The 26,098-nt window shown below is 46.5% G+C and overlaps 1 protein-coding gene across 2 annotated transcripts in view; it reads right to left on the bottom strand.

Moving 5' to 3' along the window:
* Positions 1-11,853, bottom strand: part of N4BP3 (NEDD4 binding protein 3) — a 39,811-nt gene extending 27,958 nt beyond the window's left edge. Inside the window, exon 1 of one of the 2 annotated variants that reach the window (XM_066591359.1) lies at positions 11,748-11,853. The gene's annotated coding sequence lies outside the window, so the exon portion shown is untranslated. Of the gene's footprint in view, positions 1-4,701; positions 4,861-11,747 lie in introns of those variants that run through there. The other variant, XM_066591360.1, reaches the window with a different exon arrangement.
* Positions 11,854-26,098: the final 14,245 nt, after the last annotated feature.

Below are 26,098 nucleotides of genomic sequence, written 5' to 3'. Positions count from 1 at the left end.
ATACTTCCCTATGATGGTCCAAGATTGGAAACAAGTGGGATGCAGCTCTAGGTCGGCCTGCAAAAGACCATCTGAGAACTAAATGGACCCAGTTATAGCCAATGGGCATCATTCAATTTCAGCATATGATGTCCTGGGTTCAGGTTCTGTTCTCCTCCCATATAGGAGCAGGGAAAAGTTACCCAAAGATAAAAAAAAAACATTTTTAAATGAGAATGTTGGCCTCGCAGTGAGAGGAAAAAAAATAAAAAACCCTCCTTGGCCAAATGCACACTATTGCAATCCCTGCAGTTAAATTATGAAGAAGGGTTTCATCTGCAATACATTTATTTATAAGGGACTGCAGCGTTTCTTCCCTGCCAAAAACCGGGAGGAGAAACATTGATTGCAGCCGGCAGACTCTATAGTGACTGAACTGACAAGTCCAGATGAGAGTAGCGACTCCCGCGTTTTGCAGGGGACTAACACTTGTGTAATAGTAACCCCCAGGGTACCATTATATGAGAGCCAATGGCTGCAGCTTGTACATGAGGCTGCCTGGCAATTGTTGGGCTGAACCAGCAAGCACAAGTGCAGCTCAGCAATTAGTGCTATTATCTTAGAGTTAATGGCGCTGACTTCTGTCAGCAGAATACGGCAACTATTTTATTTTTCAATCTCTACCCTGCATTCACACTGGCGCCATAGTGTCCTCCTTACAGGATCCAGGCGCCATAGTGTCCTCCTTACAAGATCCAGGCGCCATAGTGTCCTCCTTACAAGATCCAGGCGCCATAGTGTCCTCCTTACAGGATCCAGGCGCCATAGTGTCCTCCTTACAGGATCCAGGCACCATAGTGTCCTCCTTACAGGATCCAGGCACCATAGTGTCCTCCTTACAGGATCCATGACAGATATCAGCAAGCTGAAACTACTAGTGACTCACTGAGCACCAACACAGCCATTCTTGTCATGCGGCATCACTACTGTATGGTGGGCACTAGTGGGGACATCCATAATGTCAGGGTACACCATCACTGTGTGCCACACAAAGGCGGCACTATACATGTGTGTGGGGACACAGTTATTGTCAGTCTTTTCATGATTTTAATAAACTGATTGATATGCACCAATACAATGCAACAACTTCTCAGCTGTGTGAACAGGACTAATGTCAGAAGGGGTTTTCATCCTATCGCTGTAAACAAGGTTCCTGTGATACACCGTGTAGAACGCTGCATAACTTCTCATTAAGCATCATAATTGATAGTAATTAAGCTTCATGCAATAAAGTTTGGAAAGCCTGGATTTGTGAATGAACCGCACCCAGAGGCGGTCCCCGTGTCATCCACATACACACATTCCTTCTGCTCACGAGATACTCAGTAGCTGGATCCCCATTACGGGACTGTATAAGTGTAGGTAGGGCATCACTGCAGTCCATGTGCTAACGTCTCAGCTGGGACGGACGGTTCTTCACATCCCACATTTATTTTCAGTCACTCGAATTTCAGTTTTTCCACCCGTCCCACAGATGAAGGAGGTTCCTCTGATGTCCTCCATGACTTTTTACTAAGGACAAGTGGCATCAGTTTCTAAAGGGGTTGTCTGGGGAATACAATTTTTTTAGCATGAGCCCAGTGACTTGCTCAATTGTGCTCAGTCATGTGTTGTGCAAGCATGTGACCTCTGCGTCCAATCCCTGGCACTACTACAGCTGTGACCAGTGATTGGCCGAAGCAGGCAAGCGGTTAGACGGCCTTGGGGCAGAGTTATCCAGAAGTGAATTGGGGGGGCAGTTTTTACCGGGTGGGGGGCAGTTTTTACCATATCCAAACTGGAGCGTACGAAAGCACCATAATTATTTTAAGTCACTAGGCTTATGCTAAAGATTTTAACGTCTGGACAACCCCTCTAAGGAAGGCCCAGAATATGGCATTATCAGGTAGCATGCATGTTCATAGTAACATACTAGGCTAGTATAGGATGAAACGCAGACATAGTCGGTTATAATAATACAGCCTCAGTATCAATGGAAACCCTGCAAAGTCTGTGTAGAATTTTCCTAACGCCACATTGCTGATTTGCCTAGAAGTATTCATAGGAAGCCTCATTAACATTAGTGTCTGGTTTCCTGCATAATATGTAAGGACTATGGGAGAATAGTTACAAGTGTTTATGTACTACACACAGCCGTTCCCCGCTGAGCTAGGACGGGCCTGGCTAATAGAGGGGGCTAATAGACCACCACTGCTCATTGAAATCAGTGACCTCTCTGATGCCTTGACCGTCTAGGCAACATGCACAGAGTGCCCACAGTCCCTTCATGTGCCACCATATGTATTCTCCCTTGAGAGCAATGTTATGAGAACAGAACACCCCTCTAATATAGTGTACAATGTGGCATCCTGCTTTTACTTATCTCCGCACCACGGTCTATAAAATCAAACGCCACATTACACAGATGCCAAAAACAGTCCACATGCATGAGACCTTGCTCTATACGAGGCGGGCACAACTTGGCAGTAGGTAGGGGCTAAAATTAAAAATCGGCAAACGTCTTGGGGCTGCAGATAAGTTTTTAGTGGCTTACTTTGTAAGCAAGTTCTATAGTTTAATGATTAAGGCCGGCCACACACGACCGGGCCGGATTCCAGGTGCAGGATCCCACAGCGAAATCCGACCCTGCGCCCGTCCAGGGTCTCCATGTACCTGTCAGCCGTATTTATTATCCGAGCTGCATATGGTCCGGACAGCTCGCCGTCGGGCATGCGCAGTTCAGGTTTTCCCGCGCAGTTGCCAGACGACGACGTGGCATCCCTGACCTGTCCGCAATGTTAATTGTGGACAGGCCATGGGTCAGGCGGCTTCCATTGACTTCAATCGAAGCCATCCGTATGGACACCGCACTGAAATAGAGCATGCTGCAATTTTTTTCCCCAGCGAGTAGAAAATTGCGATGGATTTCTGCTCGTGTGCAGGAAAAAGTGCTTTTCAATAGTATGCTATGGGTGGTATTTGCTGCGGAATCCGGGGCGGACGCCCGCTCCAGATTCCAAAATGCAAATAGCCCGTGTGCAGGCGGCCTAAATTATAAACATTTGAAAAACAATTTAAACTTACAAAATACTAAAAAAAATAAAAAAAGAGGGCCTACTGAAAAAGCCCAGGTAGAATCCCACATAATTACCCTTCTTACACATACACACGGCTCCAAACAGGTTGAGGGATTCTTCACACAGCTGCTCCCGGGCCATCCCTGCAGGTCCCCAACCCGACACAATCATGTCACACTAACAGTAACAGTTACCAGTAAAAGTTTAGACTTTACTGCTAGCAGCAAATAACTATCCCGCAGACAGACAGTCATGCTGCAGCCAAGAGGGCCGCCAGAAATCCTCTGCCAGGCCGCATGTGGCCCATAGGCTGTGCAGGCCTGCTCTATGGCTTCCTCACAGTTAGCAGCTGACCATACAGGCTCCCGGAAATCAACTTGTCTGAAGGCGAACATCAATGTGAGGAGAAAGGCCTTAAATTGAGGTGGTCTTCAAAACATCTTAAGGTTACAGAATATGCAATGGGGTCTTATGCAAAAATAGTACAAAAAGCAAGGTGGTGTTTTACATCAAACTGCAGGTGAGGTGTAGAAAACAAACTCCACTCCACTTGTGTGTGTCCTGGCTTCAATATATGCAAGCAGAAGAACGTTCTACTTTCCATCAATAAATCAGGCCATAATACAGTCAAAGATCTACATCCGCCCATATAGATGAGTAACCTCTTGCGGAAAGAGAAGGTCCTTGGGATTAGTGCAGAATTGTCCTTGTAACATGCTCATACACATTAGATGCAAACCCATTGGAGGTTAGCAGATGCCAGCAGATTCAGACTGGCTCACAGGGGAGCAGGTGGATCCCTTAGCCGGCTCTGAGCCAGGAGTCTGCCACCAGCCTGTCACCCACCACATGAGTGGTGCATGGCACTACAAGTGGATTGGCAGCGTACAGCCTGTCAGGAGGGTAATACTAGCATGGAACTGTCCAGAAGGCCCTCAGAATAAATTCTACTGGCGGTGAGACCACCACTGATCAGACTTATCACCTATCCTGTAGACAGTATTCAGGTACAGCCCCATTAAACTATGGCGATCGGACACTGAAATGTAAAGCTGCCAATCTTCTGTCTCCTGGCATCAGGGATAAGTGGAGTCTCTCCCATTCACATCAGAGAGTTGTCCAGCCCGTTGTTATTGGTGGGGGTCACAAAACTAACGTCTAATGTGCATCAGGACCCCGAGGTGCGTTTAGTCATCACTCTAATCAAGTGTGATCCCTGAGATCAGCGCTCAGGGACATCAGACAGCCCCGTTTGCATCTCTGCGATTGTCTGTGCCGCTTCATTTCTAGGTGGTTATTAACAAGTGGTTACTATATTATGGATCACAGCATTAAAAAAAAAAACACAAAAAAAACAGGCAGCAGCCAACTAGTTAAACTTTCCAAAAAAAGATTAGTTGTCAACTTCTTAAATCGATAACTTGGCACTGAGATGACCTCAGTCGCAGCGCAATTAAACTCCCACCGCCCAAAGGAGTAAGTGACCCGTATTCACTCAGTACCGCATGGATGATAATAACAAAGGTAAACAAAACCAGGGAAAACGTCCAAAGTTTCCCGGCAGTGATGTCAGAGGTCCTGTCATCTCACGGACTGATTCTGTTACCTGGAATCCGGGGCACTCCATGACCGACGGATACAAAAGCTGTACGATGTAGCGATGTGTTCCTGGAGAAGTATCAACTGTGAAAACCCAGAAGACAAGTCCACCTGCAGGCAAAACTGGTTGATCTCCAACAGAAACTCTTCATGCGGTGACCTCGCCGGGAGCAGCTGTGCAGAGGAAGCAACAGGGCTGGAGCTTCCATAATCCGGCCGGCTCTATAAATAACCCGGATTACTACATTTCCAGACAAGTCAGGCTGGACTCCTAATGAGCTGCGCCTAATGGTGACACCCTTGTGTGACTGCAAACTATGGGAAAGTTTACTAGTCTCAGGAGCCCAATAGCAGAAGACCGGCTGCACATCAGCTTTACTAGAATGACTGCGACTATTTTACTAGAATGGATCTTAGCCACGCTTTGTGTGTTCCATGTATCGTACCAAGTATATTGAAGGGGCCCGATACCCAGGGCATGCTGTCCTGGCCAAAGTGACAGTGGGTGTGGATGGCCAGTAAATACTGTACATGGGTAACAATCTAACCACAGGCGGCATGAAATACTGACAGACTCTCACATTACAACTAGATGTTATACCGATCACCACTATAAAGCAGACTGTAGGAATTTGTGATCTGCCAACGTAAGTCATAACCTCACAATGAAAACCTAGCAGGGAATGACAGGAAGCCTGCATGCAGCTGGCAGTTCAGACATGCCGATGGGGCGCAGTGAACTTCTCACATGTAGGTAGGCGGAAATGACTTCTCTGTACTCTGAGCACAATAGGAATGCACCCATTACTGCTGATGAAGAATAATGAATGGCTCCTAGGTGAAGACTGTACAAGCAACAATTACAGCCGGAGTACACAATAGAGGAAAATGGATTAACTTCACTGATTTAATAAAAAATAAGTCACAAGGAGGCTAATTACATGGCTCTTATTTTTCATATTAACAAATCAATGTTTACTAGAGAGCTTGTCCGGGTGATAGACAACTGCTTAACAATAGAGCCAAGTGTTAAAATAACCCCCCAGTCCTCCTGGTCTTTGTTGTTGAATGGCTGCAGTGTTCACGTGGTAACCAATCAGAGGCCCCGGGGGTCAGGTGCCATTCTCCTGGAATCATTGGTCAGATGCTGGGAGTCACAATGTCATCACCTGATTGCTGTGGCTTCTGATTGGCTGCAGGAGTGTAGCAGCTCCACAACAAAGCCCGGGAGGACTGCTGGGCTGCATCGCCAGGGTGAAGATGGGCGAGGACTGCTGCTTCTACTATTTTAATAGATTTGGGTCTATTTTTTTTTTAAAGCTATACAACACCCAGACAACCCCTTTAATACACCAAAAAGGGCATTTCCCTGTAGAGTTGGCATATATAAAGCAGTAAATAGAGGGCCCAAGCTAGTCATATTCCTCTTGTTTTAAAGAAAACCATTTCACATCCGTATAAAAACCACCAATATAGTTCTTACATGTCAACAAGTCCCTAATGGCAAACCTTGTGAAGTACAGCTGCGTTCACACACTGAATTCATGGTCTGTGGTTTTGTGCAGTTCTAAATTGCATTAAAAAAAAATAAAAAAAAACGAAAAAAAAAAATGGATGCAGTTTTTGAAAATTGCATTGCTTTATGTGCTTTTTTTCTGCAGTCCAGAAATGCACACCAAAAAACTGTTTTTTAAATGACACACATGCTATACAATTAGGCAGCTTGGCTGCTCAGGTGCATGAGAAAGCTGGGCTGCGACATTACTAAGCACATATTTTTAGCGCTAGTTATTAGGAACATTGGTGACAATCAGTATGACCTATATTTACAGCTTTCACATGGGTTGCACCCAGCTTTCCAGACTTCATGTCAAATCTGCATAGTCGCACACGAACACAGCGGAAGATCTGCACAAGCCGGGTGACTAGTTGCATGCCAGTTGTAATGGCGCATATATAAGTTATCACCCAGCATGCCTTAAAGTAATATCTAAGAAACAGCTCAAACTCAACTTTTTAGAATCCTGCGTCATTACTGTCATTATTTCAGTTCTTAACAAAAAGACATTCGTCATCATGCTTTCAAAGTAAAAAAGTCATTCCACATTGTAGGAGAATCAGAACAGAGATCCTGAGTTAAGAAGGTGGGACACGGCAGCTCTCCCCGTCAGCAGCATGGCCAAGGTGACAGCAGCATTAATGGGGATCGCGGAAATCTGCGATCACTCACAGGCACTTCTTTGTTTTTAATCGTGGTACTTTCGCGGTATAAATCCACAGGCGTATCCCACGACGCTCATGGGCATGAGCCCCTTAGGCTGTATCCACATGGCCGATAATAAATTGTGCCGACATTCTCAGGCACGACTCGCATTGCACAGAACATGGACACCGCATTACGTGCGATTTGCAGGACACTGCACATTTGTATGTGCAATTCTCGAGTGAGACTCGCACAAAAACAGCTCAGTGAATACAGTACCAGAACCAAGCTCATAGTATAAATACAGCACCAGAACCAAGCTCATACTATACATACAGTAGCATAAATAAGGAGGTGCTGTTGGGTTGACAGCAGTAATTCAGAACATCAGACGAAAGGAGACAGAGCCAAGAGGATTAATGTATACCCACAGGGAAAAAGATGATCATCTGGACAAGCCTACTTAAGGCAGTTCATCGCCCCAGCCTACAAGATGGTGGTTGGCACCCTTTGTGACAATACGGGTCGCAAGTAGCTAAAGGTCTCCCTCACATGGGCGTATGTGTCCCAAATATTATGCACGTACCCAAAATGCACAGTACACAGTTAATCACTATAGCCTATATTGAAGCATATTATGCACCAAATTAGGACATCCTGTGGGTTTTTTTTAAATGGGATCCTGTGCCAAACATCAATTTGTGATAATCTGGTCACACTGCATAGGCGTGCCGGCTGTGTATTCCGGCTCATCCCAGTTTACTACACCAGCTGCGATCACGCCTTGTAACACTCCGCTCGGATCTCCTACACTGACAGCTCAGTGCAAGCATTCCCAATGACAGTTCTATATGTTGTCTGCACAGTCCGTATAGCACATAAAGCAGACAGGCATCTATTCACAAGTCACAAGTAAGGATCTCAGAAGATGATGGATAAAATTGCATAAAAATGAGGTTTCAGGAAGGAAGACAATAAATATAGTAGAGAACTACATAAGTAGCACCTCTAGTAAAATATTATGCGCTACTTCCCATTTTCAAGTGCGAACCATCCAATAAGCATTGCACATAGGACCATGGTGGACGGGTGGGTATGAGGTGCTTGGCACCGCAGCTCCCTTCCTTGCAGGGAGGGTTAGGGATCCTCCACGTTGCTCCTGAAATTACTACTCATTTCCTAATTCTGGCTCCAAACTAGAGCTTCAATCTGTAAGCAACTGAGTATTTTAACCTCCGAAGTGCCAGGATTGTTGATGATCGGCTCCTTCTGTAACCTTATGAAAGACTACATCTGTGAAGAAGCCTTGGATATCGGTGGTAACAGGGGGATCTAGGAGCCAACTAGGACCGGGTTGTGGGTCGTCTGGACAGATGTGAGATTTAAGGGAAAGTAATTTGTAAAGTTCTTGTGGTCCGGCATCAACAGGACCTTACAGTCATCACATTTTCTGGATTATCGGATACTCATAGAAAAAGTATATAAGACTCACTTGTGAAAGTCTGTTTTAGGCTATGTGCATGCTTGCATGTTGTGTCAGAAGAAAAAAAATATATATATATGTTTCCATCTGTATAGTCTATGTGTCCGGATTGTACTCCCTTATGCCGCCAGTTATGTCCCCCAAAAAAACCCAAAAACAACTGGACACAGGCTCGCCTCTTCTTTTTTGCATCACAGTTAGCATTAGAGAGCTCTCCATTTTTGGGGGTACCCTCCAGGTCTCACCCCCATAAACTGGAGTCTCATCCGTAAATTGGATCAAGATACTGCAAGCCCAGAGTTTTTTCATGCAGAGCTGAATATGGGTCTGCATGCTGCGCTGATGCGTATGATTAGAGATGAGCGAGCGTACTCGGTTCGGGTGTTTTTGCACTCGAGCACTGCTTTTTCCGAGTAACTGACTACTCGGACGAAAAGATTTGGGGGGCGCCGGGGGTGAGCGGGGGGGGGGGGGGGGGGGGTGTTGCAGAGGGGAGTGGGGGTGGGGGGAGAGAGCTTCCCCTTGCTCCCCACTGCTACCTACCGCTCCACCACGCCGCCCCCCGAATCTTTTCGCCCGAGTAGTCAGTTACTCAGAAAAAGCGGTGCTCGAGTGCAAAAAACACCCGAACCGAGTACGTTCGCTCATCTCTAAGTATGATACGTTTTTAAGCGGACTCAACACAGAATAAAAAATGCAAGTGTGTTGAAAGCCTCAGAGACATTTCACACGGGTGGAATCTGCCCACATTAAGCACCCAAATCCACACCTTAATTAGGAGTTGAGAATTCTGCACCAAAACCAACAAATCTCATTGCGGATTTGCTGGCAGGATTAAGTCATTTTTGATTAAGATCTGCCCAGAGCCATGCGGATCTGGATGCGCTACTTCCTGACACTTGCCGTGCGTCCCACGGGCTAACCCCGTCCATGTGAAGTCCCTGTGCTGCTGCTCCGAGCTGGGAAGACGTTCTGGATTACCGGGAGGCGATTTAAAACAAGAAGATCTGTACAGAGGAGAACGATCCACTGAATGACCGAAAACCGGATCTCAACTGAACAGACAATTAAATTGAATCCAACAGAAGTAGCCCCATAATGTCACTGGGAAAGGGAGAAACATCAGAAGAGGAAACCCAATCCCCTCCCTCCGAGATGACGTGAACGATCAGCAGACGTCTCAGAAATAAAGCTCACCAGGAGTTTTGATCAGTGAGCAACCGAGGCTGAAACAATGGATCGTAATCACCGAAGAATGTGAACAAGTTTAAAGGGCCTTTTATACGGAACGATTATCTTCAAACGTGCGCAAATGAATAAGTTGTTCAGTGTAAAGGCCGCCAACGATCGTACGACTCGCGCATCGTTCATTATACGCAGCGCAAGAACCATCGCTGGCTCGTTCACTCATCGTTCAGGTTAAATAGCGCTTGATTAGTCCTTCTCATTCACTTATATAGCGAATGAACAACTGAACGATTCTCATTCAGTCGAGCCAACGATGTATCTGCTGTATAAACTGGCTGAACGAGCGAACTCTGGCGTTGTTCAAACGATAAATCATTTCGTGTAGATGAACCCTAATGAAGGCTGACGCCGCGCTCATCCACTAGCATCCAAGATATCACATGGCCAAACAAACAATATGGAATAACATTAATAAAGCAGGTGCTATAAATCAGACATAAAAACGCCTCCGTAATACTTCACTGAATCACATTCAACCGGTTTATGTGCAATAATCTACACAAGGGTCCGCGCGGGTCACAGAATATGGTTAGCTAATGACCCCCATTCTAGTGCAGGAGAAGAGGGCGGGCATGTGGCCGGAGATCACAGATCTCATCCTGGTCCTCCGTGATCACAGATCTCATCCTGGTCCTCCGTGATCACAGATCTCATCCTGGTCCTCCGTGATCACAGATCTCATCCTGGTCCTCCGTGATCACAGATCTCATCCTGGTCCTCCGTGATCACAGATCTCATCCTGGTCCTCCGAGATCACAGATCTCATCCTGGTCCTCCGAGATCACAGATCTCATCCTGGTCCTCCGAGATCACAGATCTCATCCTGGTCCTCCGAGATCACAGATCTCATCCTGGTCCTCCGAGATCACAGATCTCATCCTGGTCCTCCGAGATCACAGATCTCATCCTGGTCCTCCGAGATCACAGATCTCATCCTGGTCCTCCGAGATCACAGATCTCATCCTGGTCCTCCGAGATCACAGATCTCATCCTGGTCCTCCGTGATCACAGATCTCATCCTGGTCCTCCGAGATCACAGATCTCATCCTGGTCCTCCGAGATCACAGATCTCATCCTGGTCCTCCGAGATCACAGATCTCATCCTGGTCCTCCGAGATCACAGATCTCATCCTGGTCCTCCGAGATCACAGATCTCATCCTGGTCCTCCGAGATCACAGATCTCATCCTGGTCCTCCGAGATCACAGATCTCATCCTGGTCCTCCGAGATCACAGATCTCATCCTGGTCCTCCGAGATCACAGATCTCATCCTGGTCCTCCGAGATCACAGATCTCATCCTGGTCCTCCGTGATCACAGATCTCATCCTGGTCCTCCGAGATCACAGATCTCATCCTGGTCCTCCGAGATCACAGATCTCATCCTGGTCCTCCGAGATCACAGATCTCATCCTGGTCCTCCGAGATCACAGATCTCATCCTGGTCCTCCGAGATCACAGATCTCATCCTGGTCCTCCGTGATCACAGATCTCATCCTGGTCCTCCGAGATCACAGATCTCATCCTGGTGCTCCGTGATCACAGATCTCATCCTGCTCCTCCGTAGGGAAGCAGAGAGCAGCAGATACTCCACAGTGTAACCAGTGCATTGCCAGATCAGACAGAGGAGCCCCCCTGTTCTGTGCCCTCCGCTCCACAGAGAGACCACCTTATTCTGTGCCCTCTGCTCCACAGAGACCACCTTATTCTGTGCCCTCCGCTCCACAGAGAGACCACCTTATTCTGTGCCCTCCGCTCCATAGAGAGAGGAGCCCCCCTGTTCTGTGCCCTGCACTCCATAGAGACCACCTTATTCTGTGCCCTCCGCTACACAGAGAGAGACCCCCTGGTCTGTTCCCTCAGGTCCATAGAGAGACCACCTTATGCTGTACCTTCGGCTCTATGCAGAGCCCCCTGTTCTGTGCCCTCCGCTCCATAGAGAGAGAACCCCCCCCTGTTCTGTTCCTTCAGCTCCACATAGAGGACTACATACCGCAGCCCATATAGTGGAGCTCCTGGGATGGGGGAGAGGTGGGTATAACGCCCGCTGTAGGATGACTCCCCTGCAGTGTATAACCCAGCAGTGACCCCGGACTATAACCCGTGTGTAGTCCCCCTCACCATGCTCCGGTGGTCGGCCGGTCCCGGGAGATGTCCGCAGCGCTCCTCTCCTCTCACTTCCCTCTCTGAGGTTTGAACACTCCTCTCAGGAAGATGCCAGTGAGACCCGGGCGGCAGCGGAGCGCGGAGACACACAAGCCGCGGCCTGGATTGCCAAGAAATCCCGGACTAGAGCTCAAAGAAATCCCGGCCTGGAGCACAGAGAAATCCCGGGCTGGAGCGCCTGCAGTCACACTGCAGGGAAGGGTGCTGAGCGCTATGGAGCCCGCGGCTGTCTCCTCTGCTGGAGCAGCCGTCACTCTGGCCTTCTAGCCATTACCATAAACATGGCCACAGAGTGCCTGACCCTGCCCAGTGTGACCATCACTATCTATGTAGTGACATGACAATATATTAATGATCCGCTTATTCGAGGCCGACTTTCGGTAACTTTACGGATCACCGTTCTGCATGCGTTCCTATCCTTGGCTCCGTCACACGTGCGTATGTGTTTTTGCGGTCGCCCGCACGCACCGTTAAATCGCGTGAAGAAGAGAATACGCATTCAAATCCTGAGCTTAATTATCGTTTTCTCATCCATTCACACGGCCATATAAGCAAAAAAAATACGCCGCAGCCCGTAAATCCCTGGCTCGGCATAAATCCTCGGAATGACTTCTAATGTCTTAGGCCGGCTTCACACGGTCGTGACGGGCCCCGCTGCGGAGAGCCCGTCACGGAGCCCCCCCAGAGACCCCAATACTTACCTCGGATCCGGCGTTCTACGTCCCGCACGACGCTTCGGCGCGCATGCGCAATAGAGCGCATGACGTGCCGGCCACGTCATATGACACGCCCACAGCGTCACATGATGCGCCGGCCGCCTCATATGACGCAGCTGGCGGTAGGCGGGGAAGCGTTTTAACGCTATCTTCTGCTGTGCTACAGCGAAAGATAGCGTGACGGATGGCTTCCATTGACTGCAATGGAGGCCGTCCGCATGCGCACCCGCGCAAATAGAGCATGCCGTGGGTGAGGGTGGGAGATTTCACGGTGCGGAATTCCGCAATGGATTACGCGGCGGAAATCTGTCCGTGGGAAGGAGCCTTTAAGTAGAGGTACCTGTAAGCTTCTCCCTGCGTTGGACGCTGCTGAATTCCCTCCTCCTCCCTATATTTCCAGTTCCCACTGACTTTTGCGATAGAAAACCGCAGCGTTAAAAAGCGTAAGTGTGTGGTAGCCCTGAATGTAGTATGATTCACTGTGTGCCGCCCGAGAGGCAACGCCAATTGCCATGCACTATCGTGGCATATATGTTCACATAATACACGCCAAGATAGAACATGCCGCAAACGTTCTTGTGCGCAATATGTGTGAGCGGCAACATGGAAGTTTATGGCAGATTAGTGCAGCATACTACACGCAAAAAAGGCGCACACATAATACACTGTCACCACACACCCGTGTGATGGAGTCTTAAGGCCGGCGTGCGCAATACACAGAGAAAAGAACCATTTCCGTATTTTGTGTGCATATTTTGGCCATGCAGAAAAAACCTAAACGTGTTCTATTATTCTGCATATTTGCGCACCATATGTTCCTATAGAAGTCAATGAGGGGGTGCACAAATGCGCGTGCAATATACAAGGAGATGCGTGAAATACGACCATACATAGGCAAAAGAGCCTAGTTCAGTGCGCAAATACGCTGTGGTGAGGCATGCACATAATAAACACAAGTACAGAAATGCAATCGCGCACATCCAAAATCACAAATTGAATGGCGGCCGCAAATGGATGTAAGCGCACACTCGCTAACAATACCGTAAACTAGGTGCGCGGGCCAGCTTACTCTGCCCCAGGTGTTTGGGATTCTGTGCAGACGGGGCCTTTGGTGCGCAATAGAGCATGTTCCGTTTTTTCCCTGTGCTCAAAATGTGCGCAGAAAAATACTGTTTGACGGAACACATTTAAGTCAACGGGTTCTATTCGCTGTTCATTCCGTGCGCAGATTTTGCAGCCGTAAATATGCCCGCTAATGTGCCCAAGTGCGGCCGCCATTCTGATTTTCCGCAGAATGCTCTATTTTGATGTGCATTTGCGCACTAAAGGCACCATCGGAGTCTTTGGGTGTGCGCAAATGAGCACTTGATCATTGCGCAATGAACTGCGCAATTTCACAGGTAAATCAGCACAGCAGGGACTAAATAAGGCTGCACAGCCTTTTAAATTATGGCGCGGGTGTGTCCTGCAGCGGTGTGAACGGCCCCAGCAGGGCAAAAGATAAAATAAAAAGGGCACATACGCACGCAATTGGGCAACGTTTTTTGCAGTGAACGTCACACTATCACTGCGTTTTTGCACTTACGCTCGTGTGAAGAAGCACTCAGAGTGGTTTTTATACGCCTGTATGTGCAACTGTGCTTGTCAGTACAGAGCGTAGTTGCGCATGAACGAGGTGTGTTTTTTTCTATAGTGCAAAAGTTTGAAAAAAATAGTGGGAAGATAGGTCCTGCCGTATATTTCCCACACGTAGTTCCGTTTTGTCCTGTTGATAATCATGGCCGCATAAGGCGAGCAAAACACGTTCATCCTGCGTAGTGATGTCACTCTTCTGAGTCACAGGATTTACGACTTTCCTTTTAAGAGGTATATTTAGAGAGCTTATGAGCAGGAATTGTAAATTTCACTTCTGGTCACCAAATGCAAAACAATAGGATTGATGTTGACAAAAGTAAACATGGTCGTGTATTTTTTTCCCAATGTAAAGGCCCATTTACACGCAACAATGATCGCTCAAAATTCATTCAAAACATGACATATGAGCGATAATCGTTGTGTATAAATCCTGCCATCGTTCACTCTTCTGCTGAACGATGATTTTTAGTTACGTTTAAAATCCATCGTTCAGACTGCACGCTGTGTTCTCTACAGGAGCAGGAGATAACATTGTATTTTCTCTGCAGCCCATGAAAGAAAACAGACCACAGGCTGAACAATGGAGCTAACTGCAGACTTCAGACCACCTGCTGAATTCTGCAAGCAGTTCTGGAGACTTATTTGCACACAAATGAAGCTGCTAAAGTACTAATGGGCATTAGTGCCCATTAGTACTTTATGCAAAACGATCACTAATCTTTCATTCGTTTGAAAGATTATCTTTGCGTGTAAATGGGCCGTTAACTGTAGCCAATAATTTGACTCTAATTATTGAAAGGGATGTGTAAGGATGGTTTTTTATGTAGTATTTGAGCCAAAGCCAGAAGTGGATTCAAGAAGAATGAGGTATATAAAGGAAGGACATCTAGCTGGATCCACTTCTGGCTTTGGTTCAAAAAACTGCATGAAACCCTACCTCAAAAGAACTTGTGTGCGGCATCACCCTCGTTTACCCACATGACCGCTGCAGCCAATGGGAGGCCATCAGGAACTTGATCAGTAATATCATGTTAACCTGCGGCGGGGCTTTTATTTTAGAGGCCCAAGTGACAGGTTACGGAAGGCTGGGTGACATCACCTGTCAGATGCTGGTGCAGAGCCATTGTTTGTTTTTCAAATCAGATCATTTTTATTGAAATTATATTGTTGAATACAATCATGCCTTCATTTCTGCACATCTATACATGCATAAGCATAATATACAGAAACCATATCATTACCCCACCCAAATAATGAAATCATTCATAACTATATGTAAGTAAATCATAGTTACCCCAATCACTCCCTCCCAAAAAATTTACACATACAAAGGAAAAAAACAAAACAAACAAAAAAGGTACTCTTCTCCACCTTCTCCCCTCTCTCCCTCATCCTTCTCCCCTCTCTCCCTCATCCTTCTCCCCTCTCTCCCTCATCCTTCTCCCACCTTCTCCCCTCTCTCCCTCATCCTTCTCCCACCTTCTCCCCTCTCTCCCTCATCCTTCTCCCCTCTCTCCCTTATCCTTCTCCCACCTTCTCTCCTCTCTCCCTCATCCTTCTCCCACCTTCTCCCCTCTCTCCCTCATCCTTCTCCCCTCTCTCCCTCATCCTTCTCCCACATTCTCCCCTCTCTCCCTCATCCTTCGCCCACCTTCTCCCCTCTCTCCCTCATCCTTCTCCCACCTTCTCCCCTCTCTCCCTCATCCTTCTCCCACCTTCTCCCCTCTCTCCCTCATCCTTCTCCCACCTTCTCCCCTCTCTCCCTCATCCTTCTCCCACCTTCTCCCCTCTCTCCCTCATCCTTCTCCCCTCTCTCCCTCATCCTTCTCCCACCTTCTCCCCTCTCTCCCTCATCCTTCTCCCACCTTCTCCCCTCTCTCCCTCATCCTTCTCCCACCTTCTCCCCTCTCTCCCTCATCCTTCTCCCACCTTCTCCCCTCTCTCCCTCATCCTTCTCCCACCTTCTCCCCTCTCTCCCTCATCCTTCTCCCACCTTCTCCCCTTTCTCCCTTATCCTTCTCCCACCTTCTCCCCTCTCTCCCTCATCCTCTCTCAATCTCATAAAATTTTATAAAATATATCAATTCAATCAGCACTCGACATAAACTATCCTTTATATGTATTAGACCATCTTCCCCAAATTTCCTCAAACTTAGGCCTCATGCCCATGGCTGGGTCGAATTCCGACTGCGAAATCCCACAGCGGAATCAGACCCAGCGCCCCCCAGAGACCATATACTAACCTCTCTAGATCTGCCGCAAGCATTCTGGGACGGTGCGCATGCGCAGTGCAGCAAATGACGCACCAATGCTGGGCGGTGACGCAAAGTATCGTGGGACGGATGGCGTCCATTGACTGCAATGGAAGCCGTCCGTGCGATTTTATACACAAATTAGAACATGCTGCGATTCTTCCCTAGCAAGCGGATAATCACAGTTGATTTCTGCTAGTGGGCAGGGGAGAATCGTTTAACATGGCACATTCATGGACTGACATTGCTGCGGAATTCACGGCAGGTGCCTGACCGTGAATTCCGCAGCGATAATCCGTTCGTGGGCATTCAGCCTTAGTCAAACAGCCTCTTTTGATATATCCCCCTCTCCAAAGATATAACCTCTCTTGTTTTTGTGACAAAATTTCCTACTTTTGGGGGGCATGCTACATTCAACAGGCAGTAAGCCGCTTCTGCTCTCTGAATTCCCAAGAGTATGCCCATCAACAATACACGAGTTCTGGGATTAAGACCAATATCGACAAGATATATATTTTTAAATTATCTATAGTACCTCATTCCAAAATTCAGCCATTTTTCTTAATCCGAGAACATATGCATTAAATATACAATAAATCCATCTAGTTGCAAAATTTACTTAAATTTATTCCATAGTTTAATTATTAAAATAACTGACAAATATGGTCCCTTTTTACCTTATTTCATCCGCAACAACAGAGTCATTACTAAAAGTAATCTATTTGCATTCTCCAAGATTTTAATATCAGAGGTCAGAGATATTGAATGATAGGCATCAGGAAGAGACAAATCTTTCCCGGTTTAGGAATGAAGACAATCATAAGATCTCTCACTGGTGGTGGAAGTATGCCTTCATGCAATGATTTATTAAACACTGTCAATAAATGTGGCAGAAGCATATCCTGGTAGTGCTTAAAGAAGCCATTTGGGAGACCGTTCAACCCAAGCAACTTTTCATTAGGAAGTGTGTGCCGCGTCCGTGCAGGCTGTGGGAACAACGACCTACACGGATGCAACCCAAATAAGGGCTGGAGGGAATGGATGGGGATAGGCGAAATGTGCATACACACTGGACGCCAACAAACCAGAACGTGCATACATGCTGAACACCATAACAAACTGAACAGTAAACGGGACATGCAAGCAGACATCCAACAACGACTGACAAACACCAAAACACTTACCCATATTACCAAGACACATAAGCAGATGGAACAGCCAATGAATATGAGGGATCGTGAGTCCCTACTGTAACAAGACAAGTTAACCCCAGGAGCCCTGCTTACAAGCGGGACAATCGTCCCACTACTGGAACCTATGGGCCTGGCTCTCCCTAGATGGTTACTGGCAGGAACAGAGCAAATACAAACAAAGCAGTAAACCAATAAGCAGGACCAAGTTTACATAAGGTGTCTGCACACTTACAGATAGACAAAACAAGACCCTAGCGTCCGGCTATCAATGGACGAAAGGGCCAGGACAAGGCTTGGGCATCCAGCCACCAGCAGATGGGTAGGACAAACAAGCATGAACTGGGCACCCAACAACCAACAGACAGGTGAAATAGACATAGGACATAGTTCAGACATAAGCCAAAACAGAACAGACAGAATTCAGACAAGGGAAATACAGACAGAAATCAAACTGAAAAGCATGCATGCAGACGACAAGGGCTACTAATAGAACAAGCCACACAGAAAAAAAGATCTGCACTGCATGCATCCTAAGGGCGCCCACCCACTGGCGATTTTTTTCCCTGCGAAATTCGCAGCATTTTTTTCTCTGCAGGGGTCTATGGGACTTGTAATGTTAAAATCGTGATCGCGCAAAATCGCAATTTACCGCAAAATCGCGATTTTGCGCGATCGCGATTTTAACATTACAAGTCCCATAGACCCCTGCAGAGAAAAAAATGCTGCGAATTTCACAGGGAAAAAAAATCGCCAGTGGGTGGGCGCCCTAAAGGTATACATGACCAGCACCGTCTAGGAAGAGGGGCTGGTATTTAAATGCACAGACTAATGGTGCATTCAGACGACCGTATATTGGGTGGGTTTTCACGCCCAGCCGATATACGGCGTCTCTCTCTGCAGGGGGAGGAGGCTGGAAGAGCCGGGAGCAGTGCTCTGAGCTTCCGCCCCTCTCCACCCCTCTCCGCCCCCTCTGCACTATACACAATGAGAGGAGGCAGAACGGGGCGGGGCTAAGTTTTTTTGGGGGGAATTAGCTCCACCCCCATCCCGCCTCTCCTCATTGAAAATAGTGCAGGGGGGTGGAGAGGAGGCAGATCACTGCTCCCAGGTCTTCCAGCCTCCTCCCCCTGCAGAGAGAGACGCCGTATGTCAGCTGGGCGTAAAAGCCCAGCCGATATACAGTCGTCTGAATGCACCCTAAAGGTGATTGGTTGGCTGGAGAACTCCACACGATCTGGCAGCCAAATCAACCCAGCCTGCAGCCGTGTGCTCCTGGGAACCCACGGAACCACGGGTCCCAGAAACACAACATGACAGTGTGCTACTGCATCCCTTATCGCAATCAGTGTCAAAGGAGTCTCCAATATCTCTCTCTGATCATCAGACAAAAATGGCAATGACACCCGAGCCAAATATTCATTAAGATCTTAACTTGACTTAAAGGCATACAGGTTTTTAAAATAGAGAGAAAAAAAATCTCCAAAATTTTATCCTACTATCATAACCATAGAATACTGCCATGTTATATGATGATTCCTGTGCCTTAATTAGAGAAGCCAAAAAATGACCCCGTGCTTCGCCTTCCTAAAAAAACGTCATATTCATAAATAAAAAAACGCTTCTTTTTTGCAAATGATCCGCAAGTTGAGACTGTGCCTCTTCCCAATTGATTTCTGTCTGAATAATGGGAGAATCTATATGCTTGCTTTGTATCCAAAGCTCATCGCTGAAGGGCCCTAATGACATCCCGAGATTTAGACTTATGTATTTAATTTATTGGATTTAACCTCCAAACCAAATCCCCCACCATTCAATGACAGATAGAGGTCAGAGTGATCAGACACAGTTCGTGGTAGATATTCCAGTCTGCGGACATAAGGAAGCATAGATGGAGTGCCTAGGGAAGGGGGGGGGGGGATCTATTCTATAAGTGAATTACCGTATTTTTCTGACTATAAAGGGACATTTATCCCGAGAGAAATCCATAGCATACAGTGGAAAAGTGATTTTTCATGCACAGGAGGGGAAGCCAGTTGTAGCTTCTGCTCGCGGATAAAAAATCACCGCATGCTCTATTTAAGAGCATTTTCCACGTGGACGGCTTCCATTGAAGTCAATGGATAGCTGGCCGATCCACGGCTCTTCTGCAATCATCATTTTGGAAAGGCGGGATCCGCATCACCGCCTAGCAACGGCATGGGGAAATCTGTAGTGCGCATGTGCGCTGGCGGCCCATCCACAGTACCGAAGAAAAGACAGATACGCAGGGTCGCCGGCAGGGGGCCCGGGTGGTCTCCGTGCGGGATTCCCCACGCAGAATCTGTGCGTGCCGTGTGCAGACGGCCAAAATCATGTGGTTATTTTAGGTAATACTGATATACTACGGCTTTTTATTTCTTATCAGGCAGGGGACAAAAAGAATAAACATACATGAAAGTTAATCCATTAAGCATAATATTGGCAGAAATAGAAACTATTTTCAGAGGACATGCAGTTTAAATAAATAGTATGTGTACATAAGCAAATTCCATTTGTGTGAGTGGCGGTAGACTGGGTTAGGTTACTGCAGAGCAGTGACAGGAGCAATGCAAATAAACCCAAAGAGGCGAGCTCAACCAGGCACAATACATCTTTCTAAACTCTTAGAATTCTTCATAGCTGCAATATGGATAGCAAGTCTAGGCTTTGTGAAGGCATCTTGTAGTCTTAAAGCAGTTTAGGCCATTTATTTGATTACACAATGTATATGGTGAGTCTGTCATTGACCCACTGATGTATCCTGGAAGCATGCCCCTATACACTATAGTAGTGCACTAAATTAAAGGAAACAAAGTTGTCAGGCTACAGATTACTAGAATTTTCTTTTTTTGTGTGACTGATTAACTATCTATTACCAGATCTTATATCATTTTTTTGCATAACTATTTGCAATTATCAACACACTTTTGTGGTTTATTGTATTGAATGTGGCACTCTACAACAGTTACTAAATACATTGTACATCCACTTCAGATTGCAGGCAAATGCCTTGGTCTTCAATGGAAAAGTTCACTAATCTATGGTCGGTATTAGTGTATCTTGACGCCACCAGCAATTGCTGGTGGAGTCAAGATTGACAGGGGGGTCACGCCCCCTGTGGCTGATTGGCTGCACAGCATCTTGGGCACTGGGTTCTGGAAGGGCACTAAAGAAAGGATGGAAAAGGCATACACCGGCCGCCAGGGGTCCAGCCACAGCTACAAGTAGGTTCCCCCGTGGCGCCAGAGGCCAGAAGCCCCCTGTCAATGCACACGTTTTGCGGTACATGGGCAGCATGGAGGCATGGCGCCGGCCGCCACGGAGCTCACAGGCGCTGGGCGCCATGGAGCTCACAGCTGCCGGTCACAATGCAGCTCTGAGCCACCGGCCAGCACAGAACTGACAGCCATCGGCCGCAACACAGCTCACAGCCGTCACCCAATACAGAAACCACCGGTGGAAAGGATGGAGCTGTGAGGACGACAGCGGGATGGGATAAATCGCAGAAATGCAGCTTTCCCTTGCAGCCAAGCAGAAGCGCTCAGCCCGGCAGCTGTCAGTGGAGGAGCGCAAGCCAGAAATCTCACAGTCCCTGCGGCGGTGAGGGCGGCAAATTTCAGTGGCAGAGCGCTGGGTACGGAGCTGACACTCCCGGCGGCAGCAGGCAAAATGTCAGTGGGCAAGCTGAGGCCACTGAGCTGACAGGGCAGGCGGCAGAGACTTACATATTAGTGTTTCTCCATTTGCAGCATGGCCAGCTGCATTTCATTTTACCACTGCTTTTAGTGCCCTTCCAGAACCTAGTTTTCCAGCCAGCTGTGCAGCCAATTAGCATCAGGGGGCATCTCCCCTCTATCAATCTTGACTCCACCAGGGGTTCCTGGTGGCGTCAAGATACACTAATACCTCTATGGTCTATGGGGTTCCCATCAGTTGTCCACACTTTTAAAGCTGCCATACACATTGGATAAATGCCAGACAAATCCAATGAATGTGGCAAGACCAGCCGACCATCTAATTGGTAAGGAGGTGTCCCAACACTGTCGATGGCAGATGTGAAAGGGGGGGGGTGACAAAAGATCAAGCATGCTGGATTTCAAGTGGTAACTGCAAAATCCAGAACATTGCTTTCCAAGGAAAACCCTTTTGGATGCATGGACACAATACAGCTGATCGCAAAAGACATCAAAAGATAATGGATAATTCCAACACTGTAACTTTTTTTCCAATACCGATAGAAAAAAGGTCGCTAGTATGTCAGAGGCTCCAGGCTAAGTAAGAGTTTAGCCAACAGCTATCCAAGATGTATGATCACCTTTAGGATAGGCTATCAATGTACGATTAGTAGTGGTCCAACCCTTAGGACTTTCACCAGCAGCAGAATAAAGGGATGTACAGTATATACGGCTGTGCCTGGTGCTGCAACTTAGCCCAATTCACTTGAATGCAGCCGAATTGCACTACGAGGCAAAACCACACATATGGACAAACCGAACCGAGCCTCGATAAACATTTTACTTATCAGTTTTATTAACTCATTCACATTTGTTTGTTTTACCCTTATGGCTTAAACAGATGAGCGTGAAGCATCGCGATTATGCACGCAGGAATGACATGGAGAATAGAACCAATTGATTTCTATGGGTTCATTCTTTTTTTTTGTGTTCATGTTTTTTTCGCGACAGAAAAAAATAGGACCTGCCATATGTTGTTCGTGTTTGCACATGCGCTAAATACACTCAATCACTGTACAAAAAAATAGTGAACATATTACGATACACGCTCGTCCGTTGAAGCCCTTAGGCTGGGTTCACACAGGGCGGATTTGTTGCGTTTTTTCCGTTGCGGTTTTGCCGCAGAAGCAAAACCGCTTCAATGGTTATTTTTATCTTGCGGATTTTCTTGCGGACAAATCCGCAAGCGTTTTTTTTCTGCAGCGTTTTTTTTACTTTTGCAGCGTATTTTGGTGCAGATGTTGCTGCGTCCATAGAGGTCTATGGACAAAAAAGCGCTGCGGAAAAGACAAAAGAATGGACATGCTGCGTCTTGAAAAACCGCACCGCAGTTGCATTTCCGCACTGCGACTGTGCGGAAAAAATCCGTCCTGTGAGAACAGCTTTTTGGCCAAACACATTTGTGCTGCATTGCACTGCAAACGCAGCGGTTTTGCCGCAGTGCAGATATGCAACGGCAAACTGCGGCAAAACTGCAGCAAATCCGCCCTGTGTGAATCCAGCCTTAAAGTACAAACATAAAGATTGTCAAAAGATGTGCTCATATGTTCAGGATGTGTGCTGGCGTTGACCGCAGAACTGTTGACGGCTTTCTATCTGAATTAGCGCTACCAGAAACGATAGCTTACTCATTATAATCAATACAATCAGATGCTGCTTGCCCTTATTCTGCTAATATAAAGTACATATTGTCTTGCAGAAAAGAAGTGTATGAATAATAAAATATTAGGCGCATTTAGGAAACGAGAACTACAAGTGATCTTATAAAGGTGAACCTGACACTGTAGAGTATCTGCAGTGGGATGCATGGTTAATGTACTTGGCTCTGAAGCAGCGGAGGAATGCTGACACTTCATCTTCTGATGGCAGGGGATGCACCAGGAGGCTGATTTGATAAGGTATCTATCCAGCTTTGTTAAAACATAAAAGGTTATAGTAATTTTTTGGGAGGACAATATCCTCAGAATACCTAGTATATAAGATGTTTATAAAGAAATGACTTTTAACAACGGCTTCCTTTATCTTTATTGAATTTCTGTTTAGTGGATTTCCTAGACCCCCTCATTGAGGCTCATTTACCTTAATAAATAAGTTCTAGTTACCTGATAATCTTCTTTTTCACAGTTTGTAGTTTATATTTATCATTATTGTATTGGAAATCAGCATGACATTCGCTGACTTCGGCTATGTTCACACTAGGGTTTTGGAAATCAGACAGGGGATGTGAAGCTTTGGGTACAGTCTCTCATATATGGTGGACGTGCCCATCAGTGAAGGCCCTCTGGTGACAGGTGGTCCATCTGATATTTAAAGTCCTGGGTAAAACATTCCCCCTTATCCCATCGGCTTGCCTCCTGGCGGACAAACCTACAGGCTACAGTAACCGACAGCACAAGCTCTCACAATATATTTGCATGGTGACAAGGGTCTACATCGCATGCCAGTGGCTGTCGCATTCTCTTCATATGAAACCAATTTTAGCTCGAATCTCCAGAATAATGTCGTACGAGAAGCTGTTCGCCATGAGGGAAGACCGCAGGGAGAGTTTCCTTAGGACCTGGCTATCCTGGGCCACGTATCTGACTATCCCGGGGCTGCCCCGGACACTTACCATCTGAGGTGAAACGGTGCAGATGTGTAGTGGGGGAACGCAGGGAGGAGGGACCCACGATTCTACTCTATGGTGGAGCTAGCTGACTAGATGTAGTACCAATATGTCAGGTAATTCTACTGTACTATTGATAATATACGACTTATTGAATATTATTCTGAGGCAATGTTTATTTGTTTGTTTATGTTTTCATTTTTGCTTATGTTACAATTCTTATAAACAGAAGATCCCCCTGCGAGGGGTGTAAATCTGCAGCTCTACCTGTAGCAAACATTTTATAAAATTTCAATAAAAAGTTTTTGGAACTAAAATTGGAAACCAGAAAGCATCTGTAACCTTTCTACTTACATCCATTTTTCATTATTGTGCCCCTTCAGTGAATGTAGCTGAGTGATTATTACTGTTGCCTTAACCCTTTCCAATCCACTGTCTGACGTCTAAAGACATTCTGATTGAAGGCTGTACAGCTCCGATGTTGTAAGACGTCCGGCAGGGTATTCTTACTGTATATTACTGGCTGCTCTGTTGTCGGGGGGGCCTCTCCAGCATGTCCCATACCGCAGTACTGGCTCTAGCCAGCAGACGGCGCGCCATTGTATAATGGCAGAAAGAGAAAAACCCCTAGGAAACCATGAATCCAAAATTGGATTGCAAAGGGTTAAAGGGTCTTGTGTAGCGCAGAGTGTTAAGGCAGCAGTAATGCAGTCTTAAGCTCTCGATCATGACCTGAAGATTGCGGGTTCAGGTAGCCGGCTCAAGGTTGACTCAGCCTTCCATCCTTCTATAAAATGAGTATCCAGCTTGCTGGGGGGTAAAAGTTGAGTGGGGAAGGCAATGGCAAACCACCCTCCAAAAACAGTCTGCTAAGAAAATCAGTGCTTCACCATGGGACTTTACCTGTACTGTTACATTGCCTTGCAATGCTGGAGTCCTAGGTACAAATCGTATCAAGGGTAACATCGACTTTGAAAAACTCCATACAACCATCACTCTTGAGCCTACCACTCCAGCACTGCTAACAACTAAGCCACCACACGTGTTCTTTCATAACAAGAAACAGAAGAGAAATAGAAGAGCAAGAAGAATAAACACAAAGAGAACATAAAAAGCCAATCATCCCCCTTGGTTAGATTTTAACCTACAATTCTAACAGTGCTAATGAATTGTAGGTGTTTACTCTTCTCATGCTGGAGAAGAGTAAACATAATCAGCACCTATAACCCCCATGCAAATGTTTTCCATACTCAGATGTGAACCTAGAACCCCAGTGTTACAAGGTGTGGTGGCTCAGTTGTTCATACTCCTGCCTTGCACACTGGAATTGTTGGTTCAAATCTGACCAAGGGTGATGATTGGCCTTTTATGTTCTCTTTCTGTTTATTATCCTTGCTCTTCTATTCTCTGGCAATGGAAGAACAAGCATAGTAGCTCCTTAGCAATGTTACCTTGCAGAGCTGGAGTTGTAGGTTGAAATCTGACCAAGGGCGATGGCTGTATGGAGCTTTACAAAATTGATGTTGCTCTTCATGAAATTTGAACCAAGCACTCTAACATTGCAAGGCAACAGTGCTAACCACAAAACAAACACTAGATAAACATTAACCAAAATCTCTGGGTTTCATATAAAAGGGATTTCATAGATTAGTAAAAAAAGAAAGGTGGGGTTTAAACATTTTTATTTTAACTTTACATATTTATTCTTTTTACAATTTTTAAAAATACTTTTTTAACTTTTCATTTTTGCCCCACTAGGAAACTTGAATATAAGCATCTTTTATCATTTTTATAATACACTGCTATACATCAGTACAGCGTTGTATTATAAAGTCTATGAAGCTCAGCCAGAGTCTGAACTTCATACGCCACCATATCACTAAGACCCAGAGGCCATATTTATACCTACGTGTGCCTTAGCAGCCCATCGGGACCACCACAATCACATTATGGGGATCGGATGGGTGACAGAGGGAACTCCCTTCCTCTGTCAGTCCTTTATATCGTATGTTTCTTCAGCCCCCGGTGTAAGAACAGGTGCTGAGCTGTTACCAGACAGCCCAACCCCGTTCCTAACGCATGGGAGTGCCATGCCATTATTCTAATGCAACATCATAAAAGGACGCTACATCAGAATAAAGCTCACCACCATC

Source organism: Eleutherodactylus coqui, chromosome 2 (genome assembly GCF_035609145.1).
Source record: "Eleutherodactylus coqui strain aEleCoq1 chromosome 2, aEleCoq1.hap1, whole genome shotgun sequence".
Classification (NCBI taxonomy): Eukaryota; Metazoa; Chordata; class Amphibia; order Anura; family Eleutherodactylidae; genus Eleutherodactylus; species Eleutherodactylus coqui.
Note: the sequence above shows the minus strand (reverse complement) of the source record. Positions and strands in the feature narration are given on the sequence as shown.